This window comes from Euprymna scolopes, chromosome 46 (assembly GCF_053919585.1).
Source record: "Euprymna scolopes isolate OS-2025 chromosome 46, ASM5391958v1, whole genome shotgun sequence".
NCBI lineage: Eukaryota > Metazoa > Mollusca > Cephalopoda > Sepiida > Sepiolidae > Euprymna > Euprymna scolopes.
The window spans coordinates 81442896-81462451 of NC_136527.1; positions in this window are offsets into that span (position 1 = coordinate 81442896).

Here is a 19556-nt window from a genome sequence, read left to right on the forward strand (position 1 = left end):
ATGCTGATGACACGACCATCTACATCAAAGGCTGTAAAGGACAAAGTTCTCTCTGATTCTCTCTCTCCTCTGATCTCGAGCGCGTGGTTCAGTGGGGGAAGATGTGGCTGGTTACCTTTAATGCATCCAAAACCAAACTGCTATCCTTACATCATCAACGCTCTGATCCCCAGCTGGCATCAATTGTGATGGATGGCTCTCGTCTGGGTAAGGCCCCGTGTTTTGACAAGCTTCTGGGTTTGACCTTTACTCCTGATCTGAAATGGAACATGTACATCAAGTCTGTTGCCAAGGTTGCTGGAAAGATGGTGAGAGCCTTCTACCGCTCCAGAAGAGATCTCACTACAGATGCAATTCTCTATCTATATAAAAGCCAAGTACGTCCAAGGATGGCATACTGTTGCCATATCTGGGCAGGAGCTGCTAAAAACAGCTTATCCTGTCTTGACAGAGTACAAAATAGACTTCATGGCTTGGTGGGGGATGCCCATTTCTCTACCCTGCCACCTCTCTCCCACAGAAGAGACGTTGCGAGCCTATCCTTGTTTTATCGTTATTTCCGTGGCAGGTGCTCGTCTGAACTCCAATCTCTGGTCCTCCCCTCGCCAATCTTTCACGAAAAACACCCGTCTAGCTGAATCCCCTGTGAGAAATTTCCCCCACTCTATATCTATATCTATATTCCATGAACAAAGCTTCTTTCTTAGAACTGCACGCCGGTTGAACTGTGTTTCGTCTGCCTGCTTCCCTCCGGACTACAACTTGGATGTCTTCAAGTCCAATGTTAACAAATTCCTAATGAACCGCCCCTTAATTAAACACTTCATCAAATCTCCACACTAACGTAATGTACTTGCTATAACCCTTATCCCTGAGTGGCTTCCGGGCCTTGATAAGTAGTGATCACTGTGTAAAAAAAAAAATTGCGATGATAACATTAGTTCGACCATTTAAAATAATAATGAAATGTTCATTGTTCAATTTAAAAAAAACTGATTTTTATATCTTCATAAATAAACATATTTTTATATCTTCATAAATAAAAATGATTTTTATATCTTCATAAATAAACATAATTTTATGTCTTCATTAATAAATCTAATTTTTATATCTTCATGAATAAAAATGATTTTTATATCTTCATAAATAAACATATTTTTATATCTTCATAAATAAACATAATTTTTATATCTTCATAAATAAAAATGATTTTTATATCTTCATAAATAAACATAATTGGTGTGGCGAGATGAGCAATTCACCGCCGGAACTTTTTATCGAAAGAACGTTATCACCGGTCACCGGTTGAGAGAGCCTTCCCTGGGCGGTAACACTTAAAAACGTAATATGCTGTCTCTGTAAATATTCTCAATAAACTTCTAAGTTTTTTTTTATTAACGTCAAAACCTTTTTATCCATTTATTTTCCTTGTGGAATACCTTTCCTGAATATCCTTTTATTACGGCCACCCACCGCAGGATATATCAACTGGCGACGAAGATGAGATACAAACTGTAAATTCATCTAAAAAAAAAACAAAAAAAAACACGTGGTAACGTAGAACATTCTGAAAATTGTTGTTCACAAAGTTCACTTTTAATTGAAGAAAAAGCTTCTTAGAAAGCGAAAGACTGGTGTCTGCCACAAATTTACGCAAGTAAAAAATAATTTTTATATTATTGACGAGTTAAACTCCGTTTTTCTCTTTTTAAGAGTTGACGTTATATAACGTGTGTGTGTGTGTGTGTGTGTGTGTGTGTGTGCGCGCGTGTGTGTGTGTGTAAATTGTGACTTTCTTCATGAGATATTTTTCATCTCGTTATTACTAAAAATAAAAAAAATTAAAAAAAAAAATAATAATTAAAAAAAACGATTAACGGACGTGTTTTTTTGTATTTGGTTAATACGATAAAAAACGAACAAATGAACAATACTGGGGAATCTGTGTTTATTTAATAAAGAAAATTTTTAAAAGAAGTTTACGTGTGTCTTCTGAAGTAGACGAAAAAAGAGCCTCTTGAAATTTTGTCAAGTGTTATTTTAACGGTGATTTATTTTTCGGAATTTCCTATGTGTTGACAATTTTCTGTGAAAATAAGCATCTTGTTTTTGAACAATATTTTCTTTTTCTCTGTGGTATCCGTTAACTTGCTATTGATACATTTAAAAAGAAAATGACATCGGAACAAATAGAGACGTTGACGAAAACGTTAACTGAGAGTTTAATCGCTCAACAAAAATCCCAAATGGATTTTCAAAAACAAATGCTAATTCAACAAGAACGTTTCGAAACTCTTGTAATACAACAAACGACGGACAATCGCTTATTTTGTGAAACGATTTTGTCAGAAAAATCTAAGGAGGGTGCATCCAGGTTTTTTTCGGCTGAGGGTATAGCGAACTCGCTTTCAGAGTTTAAATATGAGCCAGAAAAAAGTGACACTTTTCGAGCCTAATATCGTAGGTTTGAAACGATATTTACAAAACGATGGGAGAAGTGGTCGGATGAGGAAAAAATAACACTATTACTCCAAAAAATGGGAACAGAAGAAAATACTAAATTCACGAATTTGATATTGCCTAAAAAACCGGAAGAGATCTCTTTTTCTGAAACGGTGAAAATTTTGTGTGTTATATTCGGTGAAAGAGATAGTCTTTTTCATACACGGTATAAGTGTTTAGATATGTCGAAAGACGAAACTGATGACATTGTCACATATGCAGGCAAAGTCAACGCCCAGTGTGAACTGTTTAAATTAAAGGATTTATCAGCGGACATGTTTAAGTGCTACATATTTGTCCAGGGACTGACAGCACCGAAGGACAAGGATTTAAGGTCAAGGATATTATCAATCATGGAGCAAGATCCGGAAATGAACTTGCAAAAAGTGACAGAAGAATGTCAAAAATTGATAAATGTAAAAAGGGACACTACGAGGATAGAGGGAAAAGTTACATCCCAAGTCTAGGTAGTAAAACAGAAGACATTTCCAAAAGACAAAGGGAAAAGTTTTGAATGTTGGAGTTGTGCGGGTCCGCACTTAAGAAAAACTGCCCTTATAAAGACCAAAGTTGTACCAAATGTGGGCTAGTGGGACACCGGGCATCCAACTGCCGAACTAAGCAAGACAAAAGACGGAAATGGAAGCCAAAGTAAATGTGGTCTTGTCCAAAGAAGAAATAAAACAAGGAGGGAAACGGAAATTCGTTCACACACAAATAAATGGTCACTCAGTGAAGCTACTTTTAGACACAGGTAGCGATATATCAATTATCGACGAAGTGACCTGGAAGAGAATTGGTGGTCCAAAACTGAGAAAAACACAAAAATAAATTGCAAAAGGTGTTTCCGGAGAGCGATTAAAGTTCATAGGAGAATTTAATTGCAGTGTTTCTCTTGGATCGATAACTTTTTCCTCAAACCTTTCAGTTGTTCCAGGAATAAATTCTTGCCTTTTTGGAATTGATTGGATTGTTTTGTTTGATTTATAGGAGCTACCCATAAATTCATTTTGTAATAATGTAAGAGCGTCGGAAAAGAAAAATTCTAAACAATACGACTATTTTTTGGCAGTGTTAAAAAGTTAATTCCCCAAAGTTTTTTCAGAGGGATTAGGAGTGTGCACCAAAACGGAAGTAAATTTTGAATTAAAACAGAATGTGGAACCTGTTTTTAGACCAAAAAGAAATGTTCCTCTTTCTCCAAAAGAAGATATTGAAATTGAACTAAAAAGACTACAGAAGAATGGTGTAGTCGAAAAAGTTGACTATTCTGAGTGGGCGAGCCCCACTGTGTATGTTAAAAAGAAAAATAAGAATATTCGGGTATGTGTCGATTTTTCTACAGGCCTTACTGACTGTCTGATGGATCATAGTTATCCACTTCCATCTCCTGAAGACATTTTTACAAAGCTAAATGTAGGTAGAATTTTCTACAAAATCGACTTATCGGAAGCTTACCTTCAGGTAAAAGTCAGTGAAGAATGTTCTACGTATTTGTGTATCAATACACATCTAGGACTTTTCCGACTAAAAAGACTTCCTTTTTGATTAAAAGTGGTCCCAGCACTATTTTAGCAAATAATGGATACGATGCTTGCTGATTTAGATGTTGCAATCGCATATTTGGATGACATCCTTGTCAAAAGTAAAAATGTACAGGAACATAAGGAACACATCAGAGCAGTTTTCCAAAGAATTGAGGAATTTGGTTTCAAGTTAAGTGCCAAAAAATGTGAGTTCTTTTTAAAACAGATAAAATATCTTGGTCAAATTATCGACAGCCAAGGCAGAAGATCGGATCCTCAGAGAACAGAAGCAATCGAGAGAATGCCAGCACCCAATAATGTTGCCCAGTTACAATCTTTTTGGGGTTTGGCTCAATATTATGCTATTTATATTCCAAACATGCATAAGTTGAGACCAATATTGAATAATTTGTTAAAAAAAAAGGAGAAAAGTGGATTTGGTCAAAACAATGCCAAAATGCGTTTTAAGATATTAAGAAATGCCTGCTATCAGATTTAGCTCTAGCACATTTTGATCCACAGAAAGAATTGATTGTTGCATCTGATGCAAGTGACTACGGAGTAGGAGCAGTTCTTCTCCATAAACTTGAAGATGGATTAACAAAGCCAATAGCCCATGCATCCAGATCACTTTTGCCAGCTGAAAGAAACTATTCTCAAATTGAAAAAGAAAGCTTGGCGATTATTTATGCCATTAAAAAATTCCATAGATTTATTCATGGAAGGATGTTTACTTTGCAAACCGACCACAAACCCTTATTGACTATTTTTGGCTCTAAAAAAGGCATACTGCAAACAGACTCCAACGATGGAGCATAATTCTACTAAATTATAACTTTAAAATGGAGTATATTTCATCCAAAAAATATCGGACATGCAGATAGACTGTCCAGGCTCATCCAAAAGTGTGCTGAACCTTTGGAAGACACAGTAATGGCTGCATTGACAGAGGAAAAAGAACTCTCCGGATTACTGTGCAACACAATCAGAGAGTTACCAATGACTCTAGACGAAATAAATAAGGCAACAGAAAAGGATGATTACATTGTGAAAATGAAAAAGTTGGTGCAACTAAATGGAAAATCAAAGAAAGACCCTAAAATTTTACCATTTTCCATTTGTGCTCAAACCTTAATGTACGCAGACAGAGTCGTCATACCGACTACGCTTCAGAGAAGAATTTTAAAAGAATTTCATAGTGGTCATCCAGGCATGTCGAGAATGAAAGCTTTAATGTGTGGATATACGTATTGGCCTAGGATGGACCAGGACATTGAAAAACTTGTAAGAGAATGTCAAAGGTGTCAGCTAGCAGCAAAGGCACCACCTGTGCAGATACAACCGTGGCCAAAGACTGGTACACTGTGGACTCGGTTACATATCGATTATGCAGGTTCTTTAAATGGACAATGTTTCCTAGTGGTCGTCGACAGTTTCACAAAATGGCCAGAAGTGTTTAAATACAAACAGTCTACTTCGATGAGTACAATAGATGCACTAAGAGTTCTCTTCAGTCGTTTTGGAGTGCCTAAAACTATTGCCAGCGACAACGGCACCCAATTTACCAGCAAAGAATTTGAAGAATTCTGCAAGTCTCTAGCCATTGAACATTTAACAACGGCAATCTACCACCCAAGGTCAAATGGCCTAGCAGAGAGGTTCGTCGATACATTCAAAAGAGCCTTGAAGAAAAACCAAGGCATGGACACTGACGAGAAGAGTCTTTAACAATTTTTATCGGTGTACAGGATAACTCCGAACCCAAACACTGATACCGGTTCATCACTAGCCGAACTGATGTTTGCACGGAAAATCAGATCTGTATTTGACAGAATTTTACCAAGTGCAACCAGAGTAACGACAACAAAAGAAAATTTTCCAACAAGGTTTTACAAACCTGGTGACAGAATACTCTTCCTGAATTACAGGAGTGGAAAAAATTTTGGGAGGAGAGGATTATCATGAAAAGAATCGGACATATGCTACATTCTGAAAGAAGTAATAAATTCGACTGTCACAAGCATATAAATCAACAAAGCCCTCGACATACTGATGACTATAAACAGGCAGAAGAAAATGACCTGCCCCTAGAGGTTTTGTATGATTCTTTTAATATTCCCTAACCCTTAACAGAACTTACTCCAGATTTGAGAGTTCCAGCTTCTCCACCAACTCCACCCACTCAAACGATATTGAGGAGAAAAAGTACAAGGGTGAAAAGAAAAGTTAACCGGCTGAGCCCCAAGCAAACGATATTAAGCCAAATTCTCCATTCTTCTTAATGTTAATTAAATTTTAATCAGAGGATTAAATTTCCAATAATCACATAAATATAAAAAACTTCTGTTTACATTAAACAAATATATATATATATATATATATATATATATATATATATATATATATATATAAAACAGCCTTGACAAACGTGTTTTAAATATTCTCTCCAGTGCTTTTTCTTTTAATGATTTGGAATTCATTCCATTTACGATTTTTTCCAAGGAACTCTGCCTTTTGGATCATTTTGGACCATTTGGAATTTACTCATTGGATTGGAAATTTTGAATTCGACCGTTTTGGATTTTACCATTCTTGGATTTTTTACCCTTCACCGGACTATCCATTCATGTGAAATCTTTTTATCATTTTTCTTTTACCTCCTATTCCCCTTACCTCACCCTTTTGTTAACCAAGTAAGATCTGTGACTTACTTGTAGTTTCATTAAATACTTTTAAATGCAAAATCCGATCCCGCATTTTGCTAATTCCTGCCCTCCGATGAGAAGGAGAGTATTTCTTCGAAACTCAGCAGATTAAGGACTATCCACTTATCATGTGCTTCCTTTTTTAAAATTAAATATGTTTTTAACTCTTTTTCAAGATGTCTTTTAACACGTTTTATTAATCATTTGTTCATATATATATATATATATATATATATATATATATATATATATATAGTGTCCCTTCTTATATAACATGGTTCGAGGCTATTTGTACAACTAAACAGCAAATGTACCCATTTCACTATATTGTCTCCAGTAAAAACATACCGTGATAATTGTAAAACTATTAAAACAAACATTTGACAGAAAATATTTTTTATTAATTTATGATTCTGCAAATATCACTTATCAAGGCCCAGGGGCTACTCGAGGATAAGGGTTAAAGAGTGTACAGTAATCAATTGGACAATATAGTAATTGTCAGTAATGGAAATTCAGTGAATTTGTTAACTTAAGAGGAACGGTTTATCAATAAATTGTTTACATTGGACTTGAAGACAACCATATTGTAGTTAGCTGGAAAGCAGGAGAAGGGGAGACAGTTCCACAGGCGTGCAGTTCTAAGAAAGAAGATTTCTTCATGGAATCTACGTTTAGGTTTAGGCACAGATTAAGAGTGGGGGAAATTATTGATAGCGTTTTCAGTTAGACGTGTTTCTTGTGAAAGTTTGGTGAGGTGGGGGACCATAGATTGAAGCTCAGTCGAACAATTGCCATGAAAATAACGATAAAGCAAAGACAAACTCGCTATATCTCTTCTGTTAGAAAGAGGTTGCAGGGAAGAAACAAGGACACATCCCATTAGGCTCCGAAGTCTATTTTGAACTCTATGAAGGCAGGATAAGTCCTTTCTTGCTGATGTGGCAGCAGTACTCCATTCTCCCCTAATATATTTTTAGTAAGAAAGTATTGTATTATCCTAAACAAGAAAAGGGAGATAACCTCCAGTGTCACAGAGGTTATGGTAGTATTTTATCTAATCTTCTCTCTGTCCTTAACTATTCCCATCCTGCTACCCTATGTAATGTTATCATTTGATGGTATTTAATAGATTAGTAATAAACATGACACAAATCAGGATACGATATGAACACATCCATGTACGCTATATCTGGTTTATTATTATCTTTTCTGGAAGTCGCGGTAGCTGAAGTACATATACTTTTTTATTTAGTGCTAATGCATCTCGGGGGAATAACACATTATTCAACCTTAGCGTTAACTATTAGCAATCAGCAACCTCCTTATCAAAGTAGCAATTTTGCATGGAATGATGATGCAACTCATTAAACTGAATCGAACTATAGATCATTTAATTCAGCAAAGACTGCTGTAATTTGCCGGAATAATAAGATGAAACATTGTTGGTATGAGTACATAAAACAAGAACAGATACTACACATTCATTTATCTATATTTTCCCCGGATAAAACATAGAGTGAAAAAGTAAAACAAAAAAAAAGAAGTAAAAACAGAATTTGAGCAGAAATTATTTTTATTAATTTAGGATTCTGCAAAGATTAACACAAAATCAGTAAACAGAAAACGCCAACTTATTCGAGCTGAGAAAAAGAATGACCGACATGTTCACTTTGAAGACTACTGAGTAGTAGCACCTCAGCTAATGACAATTATCTACTTTTCCATCAAATGAGGATGTAATGCCTGGGAGAGTGCAACTCATGACAAGCCGATCTTTAACCTGCACAAATGATATTGTAGCAGCCGAACTCGCTACAATCACAGGAAGGAGCTACTTCTCATGACTCGCTTCAGAAAAAAATAACAAAGGAATCTCGGTATACATATAATAGTATAGTATATTATTATTATGAAAATTGTGTCGAGTTAAGCAATAAATTGACTTTATTATTAAAACAAACATATTTAACTTCAATTTAATTAATAAAATATATCAAGCAATAAATCTAGCATTAGCTTTAAATTCTAATGTTTTTTTTATCTTGGTGGATATATTTTGTTGGCACTCCGTAATGGTCAAGTTTCCAAAAAAAAACATTACCCCCCCCCCCAGTTGACTAGAATACATATTCTAAAATTCATAGTTTAGGGTTTTACAAGTTTGAACAAGATATCTCATTGGATTTATGTATTCATGATTTTTTTGTAAACTTTTGAGTTTTTTTTATTTATTACACAAGTTTTAATAATTTTTGTAGTTGGGAAAATAACGATAATAAAAGAACTTTTGTTTAAACTGAAAGAAAATCTAATTTCTTTTTTTGTTTGTGGATACGTGTGGATGAGAGAGTTCAAATGTAACGACATGTTACACCTTTTTTGTAATATTATTGGTATGTGTAATATTGGTATGAATGTGTAATATTATTGGTATGAATGTGTAATATTATTGGTATGAATGTATAATATTATTGGTATGAATGTATAATATTATTGGTATGAATGTGTAATATTATTGGTATGAATGTGTAATATTATTGGTATGAATGTGCAATATTATTGGTATGAATGTGCAATATTATTGGTATGAATGTGTAATATTATTGATATCAATGTATATTATTATTGGTATGAATGTATAATATTATTGGTATGAATGTGCAATATTATTGGTATGAATGTGCAATATTATTGTTCTGAATGTATAATATTATTGTTCTGAATGTGTAATATTATTGGTATGAATGTGTAATATTATTGGTATGAATGTGCAATATTATTGGTATGAATGTGTAATATTATTGGTATTAATGTGTAATATTATTGGTATGAATGTATATTATTATTGGTATGAATGTATAATATTATTGGTATGAATGTGTAATATTATTGGTATGAATGTGCAATATTATTGGTATGAATGTGCAATATTATTGGTATGAATGTGTAATATTATTGGTATGAATGTGTAATATTATTGGTATGAATGTATAATATTATTGGTATGAATGTGTAATATTATTGGTATGAATGTGCAATATTATTGGTATGAATGTGCAATATTATTGGTCTGAATGTGTAATATTATTGGTATGAATGTGCAATATTATTGGTATGAATGTGTAATATTATTGGTATGAATGTGTAATATTATTGGTATGAATGTGTAATATTATTGGTATGAATGTGTAATATTATTGGTATGAATGTGTAATATTATTGGTATGAATGTGTAATATTATTGGTATGAATGTGTAATATTATTGGTATGAATGTATAATATTATTGGTATGAATGTATAATATTATTGGTATGAATGTATAATATTATTGGTATGAATGTAAAATATTATTGGTATGAATGTGTAATATTATTGGTATGAATGTGTAATATTATTGGTATGAATGTGCAATATTATTGGTATGAATGTGTAATATTATTGGTATGAATGTGTAATATTATTGGTATGAATGTATAATATTATTGGTATGAATGTGTAATATTATTGGTATGAATGTATAATATTATTGGTATGAATGTATAATATTATTGGTATGAATGTATAATATTATTGGTATGAATGTGCAATATTATTGGTATGAATGTATAATATTATTGGTATGAATGTATAATATTATTGGTATGAATGTGTAATATTATTGGTATGAATGTGTAATATTATTGGTATGAATGTGTAATATTATTGGTATGAATGTGTAATATTATTGGTATGAATGTATAATATTATTGGTATGAATGTATAATATTATTGGTATGAATGTATAATATTATTGGTATGAATGTATAATATTATTGGTATGAATGTGTAATATTATTGGTATGAATGTGTAATATTATTGGTATGAATGTGCAATATTATTGGTCTGAATGTGTAATATTATTTGTATGAATGTGCAATATTATTGGTATGAATGTGTAATATTATTGGTATGAATGTGTAATATTATTGGTATGAATGTGTAATATTATTGGTATGAATGTGTAATATTATTGGTATGAATGTATAATATTATTGGTATGAATGTATAATATTATTGGTATGAATGTATAATATTATTGGTATGAATGTGTAATATTATTGGTATGAATGTGTAATATTATTGGTATGAATGTGCAATATTATTGGTATGAATGTGTAATATTATTGGTATGAATGTGTAATATTGTTGGTCTGAATGTGTAATATTATTGGTATGATGTGTAATATTATTGGTATGAATGTGCAATATTATTGGTATGAATGTGTAATATTAAGGAGACGAAACGAAGTGTGTTAGTTCATGGAAGACATCTTTATTTTCTGCTTCTTTTGCTTGTTGCCTTGAAAACAGCACGTGTTATTCAGTCTTCTTTGCCATTCATACCAGACACATGTGAGGAGTTTCAACAGCAACTGCAGCATCAAAGACTTCAAGGCTTTCTTTTTTAGCCCAACCCAGCCAAACGCCACAGGAGACGAACCACGTTAAAAGAACGAATCATAGATAAGTTTCACAAAAGCGACTTTTTTTTCAAAGAAACATTCTTTCTTCCTCCTCTTTCTTTATAACAGCTCAATTTGTGTTGTGTTCCTTTCTCCTTGTTGACGTCACATTATTTTATGCTTTTGTTGGGGATGGGGCATTCTGCTGGATGTAAAACATTCTCCTACTAGTTTAGTTACTCCAACTGAGAGATCTTTTACAGATTCTAAGCGTCCCGTTAAGTTCAATTGTAATATTTCCCTTGCACTTGGGTCAGTGAGTATATTTCCCAGTGTGAGTTTTCATATGCTGTACTAAATTTGATTTTTGAGAAAAAGAATATCCACACAGTACACAATGATATGGCTTTTCCCCAGTGTGAGTTCTCATATGTTCTACTAAAGTTGATTTTACAGAAAATGAATATCCACACACTTGACAAGAATGTGGCTTTTCCCCAGTGTGCGTTCTCATATGTTGTACTAAATTTGATTTTTGAGAAAAAGAATATCCACACAGTACACAAGAATATGGCTTTTCCCTAGTATGGGTACGCATATGTCTCACTAACTTTGCTTTTTGAGAAAAAGAATAGCCACATATTTCACAAGAATGTGGCTTTTCCCCAGTGTGACTTCTCATATGTGTCATTAAATTCGATTTAACAGAAAAAGAATACCCACACACTTCACAAGCATATGGCTTTTCCCCAGTGTGAGTTCTCATATGTCTAATCAAACTGTATTTTACAGAACAGGAATATCCACACACTTCACACGAATGTGGCTTTTCACCAGTGTGAGTTCTCATATGTTTCACTAAACTTGATTTAACAGAACAAGAATATCCACACACTTCACATGAATGTGGCTTCTTCCCAGTGTGTGTTTTAATATGCTCTATTAAACTAGATTTCACAGAACAAGAATATCCACACACTTCACAAGAATATGGCTTTTCCCTAGTATGGGTACGCATATGTCTCACTAACTTTGCTTTTTGAGAAAAAGAATAGCCACATATTTCACAAGAATATGGCTTTTCCCCAGTGTGACTTCTCATATGTGTCATTAAATTTGATTTAACAGAAAAAGGATACCCACATACTTCACAAGTATATGGCTTTTCCCCAGTGTGACTTCTCATATGTCTAATCAAACTGTATTTTACAGAACAAGAATATCTACACACTTCACACGAATGTGGCTTTTCACCAGTGTGAGTTCTCATATGTGTCACTAAACTTGATTTCAAAGAACAAGAATATCCACACACTTCACAAGAATGTGGTTTCTCTCGAGTGTGGATTCTAATATGTTTGACTAAACTTGATTTGTCAGAACAAGAATATCCACACATATCACAAGAATGTGGCTTTTCTCCAGTGTGAGTTCTCATATGTGTCACTAAACTTGATTTCAAAGAACAAGAATATCCACACACTTCACAAGAATGTGGTTTCTCTCCAGTGTGGATTCTAATATGTTTGACTAAACTTGATTTGTCAGAACAAGAATATCCACACATATCACAAGAATGTGGCTTTTCCCCAGTGTGAGTTCTCATATGTGTCACTAAACTTGATTTGTAAGAACTAGAATATCCACACATTTCACAAGAATGTCGCTTTTCGTCACTGTGTACTTGCATTTTTAAATAAAATTTAATCTGGAACAAGATTATAAATGTATTGAAAATGACATTTTAATTTGGCATTTTAGTTCATTTATGTTGATGCGAATTTAACACAGTATCTGCTTTACAAGAATTAAGGTTTTATTTCGAGTTTATTTTTTTCAAAAACGTATATTTTTCACCAGATTCTGATTCTTTCTTGTCATAACTGTTAATTCATTTGAACATGAAAAACACGTTGCACAAATACAACTATTGTCTTCGTAATTGAATTTTCCACTGTTAACGAAAATTTGATATTTAAATAATTTTTCCAAAAGATGCCTCTGTTTTTTTTCCACATTAGGCAATAAATGTCTATAAAGTAATTTGAAAGAAAAGGACGATCGACTAAAATTCAATAAAGTTGTTTAAGCAGGTACATCTGCAAATAAAAATAAAGAAATATTAATTGTAATAATGGCATTCACACATTAATATTGTTTATTGTTGTCAATATTATTGGATTGCACAAATAACACATCAATTTAATGTAGAATCATAATATGACATTAGAAATATTTGTTATAATGGCATTCGCACATTATTATCAGAAAAATGTTTTAGAAATTAAGTGTTGCTTATGATACACTGTCTACACTGTAAAATGTTATATGATTGCCATTGTAGGGAGAATATAATATATTACAGTTGAAATCATGATGTTATAATCATTAGATTACTTTGAAAGACGTTAAGAATTTTAAAAATAAATGTCTAAATATAAACGAGATTTCTTTTGGTTAAAGTTAACCGAGATAGTTTGTTCTTGCTAATGGAGTCTGAGATGACTTCGTTGCTGGATTCGAATCTCTGTACCAGGAGTAATCATGTCACTCTGCACTAATGATTTCCAAAATGATAAAACACTTTTGTAGCTAAGTATTTAAAAAACATTATTATCTTATATATAATAAAGTGGGCGCAGTTTTTCTTCTCTGGACCAAAATACTATGGATTTTCAATGAGAGATGCCACATAAATGGTTTTATTTCTAGACCTCCAATGTAACTTTACTATATCGTTTTATACTCGCATTTCTCCATTAAAATAAAATCTTATATTACATCCGATGGGGAATCATCATCATCACTATTGCCCAGATCTACAAAGGAGGTAGTTCGTATTTTCCCCTCCTCCAGATAGGTCCTCTAACTCTCCCAGTAAAAGGTGGGACACAGTATAGCAAATATAACTATTTGGACCTGACACCCTTGTAAACTGGATTAAACATTCATAAACATACAACTACAACTATTCAAATTATAATGATTTCATAAACATACAACTACCATTACATGTCACTATTCAAAATACAATGATTTAATAAATATACTACTAACATTACATGTCACTATTCAAAATATAATGATTTCATAAACATACAACTACAATTATATGTCACTATTCAAAATATAATCATTTCATAAACATACAACTACAATTACATGTCACTATTAAAAATATAATAATTACATAAACATACAACTTACATTACATGTCACTATTAAAAAAATGATTTAATTAACATACAACGACAATTACATTCCCCTATTCAAAATATAATTATTTAATAAACATACAACTACAATTACATGTCACTATTCAAAATATAATGATTTAAAAAACCTACAACTACAAATCCATGTAACTATTCAAAATATAATGATTCAATAAAACAAAGAACTACCACTACATGTCACTATTCAAAATATAATGATTTCATAAACTTACAACTACAATTACATGTCACTATTCAAAATATAATTATTTCATAAAACATAAAACTACAACTGCATGTCACTATTAAAAATATAATGATTTGATAAAAATAAAACTAAGATTACATGTCACTATTCAAAATATAATAATTTTATAAACATACAACTACAATTACATGTCACTATTCAAAATATAATGATTTAATAAACACACAACTACAATTACATGTCACTATTCAAAATATAATGATGTAATAACATAAACCTACAATTACATCTCACTATTTAAAATATAATGATTTCATAAACATAAAACTACAATTACATGTCACTATTCAAACTATAATGATTTCATAATCACACAACTACACTACATGTCGCTAGTCAAAATATGATTTCATGAACATACAACTACTATTACATGTCACTATTCAAAATAAAATGATTTCATAAACATACAACTACCATTACATGTCACTATGTCAAAATATAATTATTTCATAAAACATAGAACTACAACTACCTGTCACTATTCAAAATATAATGATTTCATAAACATACAAATACATGTCACTATTCAAAATATAATTATTTCATAAAGATACAACTACCATTACATGTCATTATTAAAAAATATAATTATTAAATAAACATACTACTAACATTACATGTCACTATTTAAAATGTAATTATTTTATAAATATACAAGTAACATTACATGTCACTATTACAAAATATAATCATTTCATAAACATACAACTACAATTACATGTCACTATTCAAAGTATACTGATTTCATAAACATACAACTACATTAACATATTCACTATTCAACATACAACTACCATTACATATTCAACATACAACTACCATTACATAGTCACTATTCAAAATAAAATGATTTCATAAACATACAACTACCATGACATGTCACTATTCAAAACATAATGATTTCATAAACATGCAACTACAATTACATTTCACTTTTCAAAATATAATGATTTCATAATAATACAACTACCATTCCATGTCACTATTCAAAATATAATTATTTAATAAACATACAACAACCGTTACATTTCACAATTACAAATATAATGATTTCATAAGCATACAACTACCGTTACACGTCACTATTCAAAATATAATGATTTCATAAAACATAGAACTACCACTAAATTTCACTATTAAAAATATAGTTATTTAGTAAACATACAACCACAATTACATGTCACTATTCAAAATATAATAATTTCATAAACATACACCTACAATTACATGTCACTATTCAAAATATAATCATTTCATAAACATACAACTACAATTACATGTCACTATTCAAAATATAACGATTTCATAAAACATAGAACTACCATTAAATGTCACTATAAAATTTAATAATTTCATAAACATACAACTACCATTACATAGCACAAGTCAAAATATAATGATTTCATAAACATACAACAACTATCACATGTCACTATTCAACACATAATACCTTTAAAAACATACAACTACCATTACATTTCACTATTTTAAATATAATCATTTCATAAACATACAACTACCATTACATAGACCTAGTAAAAATAAATTGATTTCATAAACATAAAACTACTATTACACGTCACTATTCAAAATATAATTATTTCATAAACATACAACTAACATTACATGTAACCATTAAAATATAATAATTTCATAAACATACAACTAAGATTACATGTCGCCATTCAAAATATAATGATTTCTTTACCATACACCTACCATTATATGTCACTATAACAAATTATAATGATATTAATAAACATACAACTACCATTACATGTCACTATTCAAAATATAATCATTTCATAAACATAGAACTACCATTACATGTCACTATTCAAAATATAATCATTTCATAAACATAGAACTACCATTACATGTCACAATTTTAATTCAAAATATAATTTCATAATCATACAACTTAAATTACATGTCACTATTCAAAATATAATGATTTCATAAACATACAACTAAAATCACATGTCACAATTTTAAAATATAATCATTTCATAAACATGGAACTACCATTACATGTCACTATTCAAAATATAATTATGTCATAAACCTACGAGAATCCTTACCTGTCATTATTCAAAATATAATTATTTCATAAACATACAACTACCATTACATGTCAGTATTCAAAACATAATCATTTCATAAACATACATCTCCCATTACATGTCACTATTTAAAATATAATGATTTCATAATCATACAATTACCATTACATGTCACTATTCAAAATATGATTTCATAATCAACTAAAATCACATGTCACTATTCAAAATATAATTATTTAATAAACATACAACAAACATTACATTTCACTATTCAAAATATGATTTCAGAAACATACAACTAATATTACATGTGACTATTCAAAATATAATCATTTCGTAATGATACAACTACCATTACATGTCACTATTACAAAATATAATCATTTTATAAACATACAACTAACATTCAATGTCACTATTCAAAATATAATGATTTCATAAACATACAACTACCATTACATGTCACTATTCAAAATACAATGATTTCATAAACATACAACTACAATTAAATGTCACTATTCAAAATACAATGATTTCATAAACATACAACTACAATTAAATGTCACTATTCAAAATATAATGATTTCATAATCATACAACTACAATAACCTAACACTATTCAAATATGATTTCATAAACATACAACTACTATTACATGTTACCATTCAAAATATAATTATATCATAAAGATACAATTAACATTACATGTCATTATTCAAAATATAATTATTTCATAAACATCCAAGTACAGTTACATGTCACTATTCAAAATATAATGATTTCATAAACGTACAACTACCATTACATGTCACTTTTCAAAATATAATAATGTCATAAACATACAACTACAATTACATGTCACTAATGAAAATGTAATGATTTTATAAACATACAACAACCATTACATGTCACTATTCAAAATATAATCATTTCATAAACATTCAACTAGCACTACATGTCACTAGTAAAAATATAATTATTTAATAAACATACAACTACAATTAAATGTCACTATTTAAAATATAATGATGTAATAAACATACACCTAAAATTACATGTCACTATTCAAACTATAATGATTTTATATAAATACAACAACCATGAATTTAAGTATTAGAAATATAATAATTTCACAATCATACAACTACCATTACATGTCACTATAAAAAATATGATTTAATAAACATACACCTACAATTACATGCCCCTATTCAAAATATAATTATGTCATAAACATACAACAACAATTACATGCCCCTATTCAAAATATAATGATTTCATAAACATACAACTACAATAACATGTCACTATTCAAAACATAATTATTTCATAAACATACAACTACAATTACATGTCACTATTCAAAATATAATCATTTAATAAACATACAACTATCATTACATGCCCCTATTCAAAACATAATGATTTCATAAACATACAACTACCACTACATGCCACTATTTTAAATATAATCATTTCATAAACATACAACTACAATTACATGTCACTATTTTAAATATAATCATTTCATAAACATACAACTACAATTACATGTCACTATTAAAAATATAATTATTTCATAAACATAAAACTACAATTACATGTCACTATTCAAAATATAATCATTTCATAAACATACAACTACAATAACATGTCACTATTCAAAATATAATCATTTCATAAACATACAACTACAATTACATGTAACTATTCAATATATAATCATTTCATAAACATACAACTACAATTACATGTCACTATTCAAAATATAATCATTTCATAACCATACACCTACCATTACATGTCACTATTAAAAATATAATCATTTCATAAACATACAACTACAATTACATGTCACTATTCAAAATATAATCATTTCATAAACATACAACTACAATTACATGTCACTATTCAAAATATAATCATTTCATAAACATACAACTACAATTACATGTAACTATTCAATATATAATCATTTCATAAACATACACCTACCATTACATGTCACTATTCAAAATATAATCATTTCATAACCATACACCTACCATTACATGTCACTATTCAAAATATAATCATTTCATAAACATACAACTACCATTGCATGTCCCTTACCCTAAAATAGCAAAATACACAATGACTGCCATGTTGTACACAGTGCATTGCTAGGTGTGTCAGAAACTTTGTGAAAAATATTGAATAATTCGACCCCCTGTCTTTCCAAGTTTATAACTACTCGAAAAATGTAATACAAACCCTAAAATAGCAAAATACACAATGACTGCCATGTTGTACACAGTGCATTGCAGGGAGCATTCGATTTTTACCCTGAGAAAAAAAAAAGAAAAAAGAATTTTGCCTGTGTGTCCCTTTTTTAAAATTTGGCTATAGCATTTCGATTATTCTTTTTTTTACCGGATTTTTTTTTTTTCATATCGAAAAACAACTTTTACTTTTCTTAATACTCGATGAGAACATGATTTTTTTCATTTGAATAATTGTTTGCTATTTGGCTTGCAATTTTAGAATTAAAAAAAAAATTGCCGGATGTAACAAACAAAAAAAAAACGAAAAAAAAAAAAAATATTACCTTGATATCTTAACGCTTCCCACAATATTTGAAGTGTTTCTAAATTACCATTGGGTCCCGATTTTGAATCTCGCTAGATACAGCCACTCTGATGAGTCGTACATGACGAAACACGTGTCAGTGGATAATTACATTTTAAAAATAATATATATACCGCTCCCCATGTGGGGGTACCAAGTTGGTTAAAAGGGAAAATTATTCCCAACTCGCATTTAGGTAAAAATGCACTTTCGTAAATAA